Genomic DNA, 8,094 nt, shown 5'->3' with positions numbered 1-8,094 from the left:
GTCATGCTGTAATTTTGAATCTCCAGTGTCACAGAGAATATGGCATATAGTAGACACTCAGTAGTTAATGAATGAACAGAGGATATCTAATTTTATACCTGATAGCACCATTGGGAAATACATTAAAATCTGAATTATTTGTTATTCTCTTTAAATGAAAAAAAAAAGACACCTTTATGTAGATATGCTAACCTGTCAGTGGGTGTTTTCTCATGAAAAATCTAAGCTTTCTAGGACACTACCAAGGGAAATACAGAGTGAGCTGGAGTAATGCTAAGAGCCTTTGTCTTAGGTATTGGTCATCAGAATGGAAGTTTGTTCCATGCTGTTCCTTTTAACTTACTATATATTTCTCTCCATCTGATTCCAATCATCTAATTAGAATAGTTTCTTCTAATCATAAGGGAAGTACTATTCTCTATAAGACAATTTCTCTGAGGACCGGAGAGAGAAAGATGCCGTTGCAACTGGTTTAAAGGCACATAGAAGAACAGAAAAGCCACGCATCAACCCTGCTGAGATTCCTGTTCTCAAGTGAATATCAGGCCAAGTAGATGAAGAGATGCCTTTGGCTTTAGAAGATGAAGTTTGACATCCCCTGGGATTATGAAGCCACTGGAAGCCAATAAGGATGTAATCGTAGCTGTGATAAAAATGAACTGGAGCACAGTTCTCCAGATATAGCAGGGCGCTTTAGAAATATATTCTATTCTATTGTTCCCAGTATCTTAGTTAATTATTAGACACATGTGTAGACTATTGTTTTTACTGGATACTATTTGGAGATGATTCAGTACTAGAATGATTTGCTATTCCAGTAACTGATTACTGGGATGAGAAAGTTACATCTGCAGAAGTTATTTTACCACAACCATACTTCTTCAATAATGTGTAGCACTCAACACGGACCAAGAAGGTAGGTTTTAAAGATTCTGATAAGAATAGATTAGTTATTTTTACCCAATAACTCCCAGTATATTTTTTTGCACAGTGAAAGTATGAGGTACATTTTAAATTCAAGGATAACTCTTTGTTAGGGTGGAACATTTTATGATGCAGATGTATAAAATTAATCCATTTTGTTGACAGCCTTGTAAGCCCTTTAGGAAAAAATAAAACAAAAAGAAAAAGTCACTCTATTGACAAGGATAGTAAGGAAATGGAACAAAATTAGTATATTTACAGGACAACCTCTAAGACCATAATCATATGGTTCCTCTCAAATGCTACAGTAATGGACCACAGGACACTGAAAACAAGACATATCACTTAAAAATTGTGTACATCAACCTTAACAATCTTAGCATTGAAAGAATAAACAATGCATAAATATTAATTTCAGGCTTCAAAAACCAAAAGAAAACAGTCAACAGAGGATTCACAGTTTTAAAAAGTGATACGCATTGTATTAAGTTTTTAAAAGTACTTTCTTACAAGTATAAATAATTGCTTTATTTTTACAAACATGAGAGCAATGAGGGACATATTTAGAAGACACCTTGCTAATGATCCAACATTGAAATTATTAAAAACAAAGTGTAATATAATTATTAAAAAATATGGCCAATAGTATAAAATAATAGAATAGAAACAAAATAAAAACTACTTAAGAAAATGTCCAGTATGTAGCTTTTTTTTTCTTTAAAGAGAGGAAGTGCCTAGATTAAGGAAAATGTTAACTGCTTACATTGGGACCTTATTTATATCTCCTGATCTAATTAGACAAAGTGAGACAATATTTTAAAGTAAAATCTCAACCTCAGGATTAAAGGGTCAACTATGTTGATAATAATTTAACAACTTCTATCACAGCTAAGCAATTTCACACCTCAACAATGTTACTACTGTTATGGCTTAGACTTCTTTTCATTTTAAACATATGTATTTATATTAGGAGAGTTGTTTATACGTACCTGAATATCACCTAATGAAAGAAAAACCTCTTCATTTGTTACATGTTCTGGGCTCAGTAGTTATATTTGTCACAAAAATAAATTAATGCGACTATTTTTCCACAACATTATTCTTTGTCCCTTACATAACTTTATTTACATTTCACAGATAAGATTCACTTTCAAAAGACATTACTTTAAATATTTTCCCTCTCTAGAAATTAGTTCATACAAAGAAGTAGTTTCAGAATTATCACCAAAACTGATCATCATTCTAGATTTTCATCACTTTCTTATAAATTATTGAATGAAAGTGTTTGTGTAATGTCATAAGACAAAGAAATCTATTTCTATTTATCAATTCAAACATGTCATTATGTTATTAGAAAAAGTTGTTGTGGAATTTGGTATCATTAAATTTGGAAAATTACTAAATAACAATTCTTTGGGGTGCCTGACTGGCTAGACCATGTGACTTTTGATCTTGGGGTTGTAATTTTGAGTTTGAGCCCCATGTTGGGTGTAGAGATTACTTTAAAAAATAAAACATTTAGCAAGAAAATAAGCATTTTGGAAGAGAAATTAGTGCAACTGGTTTGTGAATAAACTTTAAGACACATATGAGAGCTAAACTCTATAGCTTAGCCCTTGCTTTACAATGTCAATTTATAAGTTATGTGTCAATGATACTTTATTGTCACCATGGCTTTTAGGGGAGTAAATGGTTACCTTCAAATTTGTCTAATTATTTCTCTTTAGGCAAAATTATATTAGTAATTGGTTGAAGACAGTACTGTTTATATTCACTTATGGTTATATGTAGAAAGATGGAGAAAACTCATGACCACCTGATATGCACCTTTCATTAAAAAATTTTTTTTAAATGAGATAAATTACTAATGATTATAAGCTAATGAATTTTACTTAGAGTTCAAAATAGCTTTACATTCTTTAAGCCAATCCTTTCTTATATAAGGCTATTAATAACAGATTACAATAGGAAAATTAAATCTTGTCTGAGATAAAGATTTGTGATAAAGTTGAAAGTAAAGAGTATGAATAAAAAGGTAATTCTCAAAATAGTAGGAACTTAATAATGATGTTCCCTGGAGATTTGAACAAGAGACTTGTATCTTCAATATGCATGTTAATAACAATGGATGATGGTGAATAACAAGCAGCTGAAATATGCTGGCAGCATATAATTAAAATATTTAATTTTCCTTAAAAAATTTGAGCAATTGTGGAGAATTGTAAAAAAGTATAATAAACTAGTGATCAAAGGGCACAAAGTAGATAAAATGTAATGTAAAGTTCATTGTATTACATACTAAGGAAATAATTTAAATTACTTGTACATCCTGATGGATTATGTAACTTCTTAGAATATTCTTTTGGACAACCCAATGAAGAAGAGTAGTCAACTATGATTAAATCAATACTACCACATGTTAAAAGCATAGCTAAAAAGCATAACAATATTAAATAGAAGATGATTTTAGCATGATTTCTATTTTAGAAGTGCCACCCTTTAAAAAAAAAGAGCTCGTTTTAATATTTTTATAACCTAGAAAAGGCAAATACATTAACAAAGTATTTAGAGGTCAGTTATAATGCAAACAATGAGTATAATGCATAATGCACATACATGCTTTTCTTTTTTTATATAATCAATGCCTGGCTTAAAAATATCAGTTTCTAAGCATCAGTGCTAATTTATAAATATTTAAGAATAGGAACCACAGGAGAGAAAGAATCATAAAAAAAAAAACCAGGAACATTTGCAAAAATGTTAAACAGAATAATGGAAAGATTTAGTAAGTTTTCTGAAGGTCACAGAACAATTGAATGACCAGGCTGGGAAGGAACTCAGATCTCCTCTCCAGTCAACATTGAAAATTACCAGATGCTTTTGCACCCACTTCCACTAAAAAAAATTAGGAGTATAAAGCTAGTGAAGTGTTGCTATTCATAGCTTTAGAAAGTCATTTTTTTAAGTCATTTTTAAAATACTAACTTGAGTTTTAGAGTTATGGGGTTAGGTTATTAAAAATGCATACGTAGGAATGCATATGTTATTAAAAATGCCTAAGTAGAAATGTATATTTTGATACAAACTATTGACAGAATTGAATAGACTCAGTACAGATTAGAGAGACACAAGTTTCCAGAAAGCTAAGTTTGAAAATTATAGCACTTGGTTTTTTTTATATAATCTTTTAAAGTTTACTTATTTATTTTGAGAGAGAGAGAGAGAGAAAAGAGAGAGGGAGAGCACACAGGCTAGCAGAGGAAGGGTAGAGGGAGTCATGAAGAAAGAGAATCACAAGCAGGCTCCGCACTATCAGCACAAAGCCCAATAGCGGGCTCAAACTCACAAACTGTGAGATCATGACCTGAGCTATAGTCAAGTGTAGAAGGTTTCTCCGACAGAGCCACCCAGACACACCGAAAAATTGTAGCATTTCTATATTGATTATTTAAGCCCATTAGTTTAACAGTAGACAAAAAGACATAGTTTCCTATTGTTTGAGAACGTTTAATTATGAATAACTAAAGATTTTCCTGGATTTCTCTTTAAATTTAAATTCAAAATATTTATATCTGCTATATTGCTATAGCATGAAATGTATCTGGAAACCTAAAAGATATATGAGGCAAACGATTTTTAGTTGATCTCCCAAAATAAATATTTCCATTTGTGATAAGTTTTACTACTCATTGTTCTAGATATTTATTAATTTATTTACTCATTTAATCAGCACAAACTTTTATTATTTTCTATCCTTCTCAAGTTATTGTGTGAGGTGTCATGGAGGGAAAAAAAAAAAAGCAAAACTATGTTTCTTACCTTCAAGTTCTAAGAATCCAGGTTAAGAATCCTTATCAGAGAAGTCCACCTTCTGGAAACTCAATCCACACCCATTCCTGGAAGTTCTCTTACATTAGGGGACTGATGTCCCATTTTGGTAAGGCGTTTCTTTGCTTGAAGGTTGTTGCCATCGGATTCCTCTTCCCATTTTTACACATAACTCATTTTTTCTTTTTTTTTACTTTTTTTTTTTATAGCCCTTTTGCCAAGCATATGTTGTTAGTGCCGGGATTGACTAAAAATTAGCCTCTGGTAGAAAAATCTGTTTAGTAAATTGTAATCCTATTGAGAATCCTCTGGGAACAAAGAGGATGAGGACCCACCCAAATTATCAAATTTGTAATAAAGTTTCCTTAAGTCAAGAAAAGTCAGATGATGTGTAATGACAATATTTAGAATATAGTCACAGAGTTGGTCAAACACTTAGAATCCAATCACACTATTAACATATGGGGATAGGTATTAGAAAATCCCACAGAGGCCTAGTGAGGGAGGTCCAGAAGCAGCATATGTTTTGGGCATCATAAATATATCTTTGGAGAAGGTCTTTATTTTAACTATGCACTAATTTCCTATATTTTGATGTATTGAGTATTAAAGGTATGGAACGCCTGACAGTTCTGACATGTATATTAATGACCATAGCAATTGAGATCTAATGTGGCGTGCATTGTTATTTCCATGTTATAATGGGTGAGCTGTTTCCAAAAGAGGTTAAAAAATCTATTCATGATAAAAGTTAGAGCTAAACCCAGGTCTTCATAGTGAATGCTTTTCAATGCAAACTTTATCCTGACCAGTAACTGTTCAAGGAAATTCTGTTTAATTTGGCATCTGATAGATAGAACCAAGATAGAACTAATAATGAATTTGAAAAGACTCCGCATTGCAGAATAAGGGTTCAGACTAATGTATTAATACCACAACTGGGTTAGGCAGCTTAGAATGACTTAACTTCCATGTGCTACACTTAGGCTAACATCAAGCTCTAAGTGATTCCTATATTTTTAAAAGTTAGGCATGTCTCTGTGGTACCCAAGTGAAAATGACCGATAAAATGTAAACCTTAAAACTATATTCCTTTGAGAATACTTCTCTAAAATATACTTTTCTCTCACAATTAAAATATTTGTTTGGAGTGAAAATTCTAAATGCTTCTTTTTTAGTAATATAAAGAAAACGGGTTGAAAATTATTCGGTTACTATCTTATATCTATTCCTTAAGAAAATGGACTACTTCAAATAAATTTTTTAAGTAATTTTGATTTTTACAAAGGGCAATCTTAAACTGTAAGCATCATCAAGCATTTCAGGCTCACCCTTATGTTCTCCTATGTTTTCTTGATAAAGATATATGAATGCAATTTTGCTTCTTATAAAAATACACATGCAAAAAAAGAAAGCTTGGAGAACAGTTTTTAAACTGAATTTTAACTTACTTTCGTTAATTTTAAAACAATGTATAGAGAAGAAGAATATATATTTTTAAATTGTCCACCTTCAGTTATCTTAAGCATAAAGAGTAAGCATGTGTGGCTGACATATGAGGTAAACCATTTTAGGGTAATGATTTTAAAAGCAGGTACTGTGTTCCGGTTTATAACTTGTCTCAGAAAATAATGTATTTATATATTTATTATGGCTTTAGAATGATGAGTATGTCCTATGACTCCATATGATGAATATATTCCATGACGATGGGAACATGACCTTCATAAACAGAACCAGGCCATTGGAACACCTTGAATTGTAGATAATAAGACTGAGCTCGTTATTTATTTCCCTTCAAAGCCACTCCTTATCCTACCTTTCCTAACTTTGTGAATGGTTCCAACCTTCCTCTATTCATACAACTTGAAACCCTTTCTACTCTCTGTGTCTCAAACATGTCTCTCAACCTGAACTAGTCAATCAGACATCAATCTGTCTTTCTTTAATCCTTTTAGGACTCTGTCCCCTTTTATTTTCATCCAAATACCTCTACCTTTGTTCAAACATTTGTAGTCTATTTCCTGAGCTATTCTGGCTTCCCTGCCTTTGATGTCTCCTTAATATCCTTCATTTAGACTGCTGCCAGACTTTTTCACTGAATCACTGTCTAGTTTTAAAAAAAAGGGGGTGGGGGGTAGTGACGGAGGTAATCTTTAATAGAAAACCAATTAACAGTAGAACAAAATCCCTAGCCTATTTTTCACGGCATTTAGGGCATTTAAATCACCTTTACAAACTCCCTGAAGAGCAATAACTGGGTAATTGGTGACCCCTCATTTTTGGAACAGCCTTCTAAGGGGCTAAGAGCAGTAACTCAGGAGCAAAGCAGCCTGGGTTTGAATCAAACCAGCCACTTAAGACTTGGCTGCAGGACTGTGGGCAAGTCACACACTGCCTCTCTGTCCCTCATTCCCCTCATCTATTGCAGACCCACTCTCAGCTCTTTGTGGGAGTTAAGCTAGAAAGGGACTAGACTCCTGCAGTAGAGAGCCAGGGAGGTATGTTGATACCTAAGTACTTAGGTCATTGTGACTTGTTTCAGCTGTTGCCCCACTGGGGGGCGAAGCCTGCTCCTCTTCCTGAGCGTACTCTCTCTTCAGAGTAGGTTCTCAGGAGATATTTGTTAAATTAAACAGAATGTAAATGAAACAGAACAAGGGGGTGCCCAGCTGTTTAAAGGAAAAATTACTTGTCTTGACGGCACAAATTTCAGTCATGTCTTTTCTTTAAATCAATGCTATTGAGGTATAATTTACACACAATAAGATGCACACGTGTGCTTTTGAAACTTGGCTTTTTTTGCATGCTTGTTTTTCACTCAGTCATCTGAAGTCCGGTCTAAACCTGTAGACAAGATGGAGCATATCCTTTTGCACAGTGAAATCCTGAGTCCCAACAAGGTGAGGACTCAGTACCGGCCAGGAGTGTGTCCCACCGTTGCCAGCCAGGGCTCAGCCTGTTTCTGAAGGCTTTATGGAAATGTGTCAGTGAACAAAAGAACGCTGTGTCCCGGAATTGGCGAAGGACCCTGACGACCTCTGCAGTCCTGGCTGCCCTCTCAGGAGGGACACTCCATGGGCGGCCCCCTTGTTTTGGCTACTGATCCGAGGGTTGGAGGGCGGCACCCTGGACGCTGAGACTGGGGGCAAAATGATCCCTCCAAGGGTCAGCAAGAGTGCTCGGTGGTCAAGAGGCCTGGGACGAAGGTCAGGGTGGCGCGGAGGAACCGGCCGGCCGGGGACCGGACGTGACCGGCAGACTCAGGGCTTGACCCGCACGCTCACACAAAAGAGGCCGGAAAGCGTCCGGAGGAAGCGCGCGTCACGGGGGCCGGAGCGG

This window comes from Crocuta crocuta, unplaced genomic scaffold (genome assembly GCF_008692635.1).
Source record: "Crocuta crocuta isolate KB4526 unplaced genomic scaffold, BGI_CrCroc_1.0 scaffold125, whole genome shotgun sequence".
NCBI lineage: Eukaryota > Metazoa > Chordata > Mammalia > Carnivora > Hyaenidae > Crocuta > Crocuta crocuta.
This window is presented reverse-complemented; position numbering follows the sequence as displayed.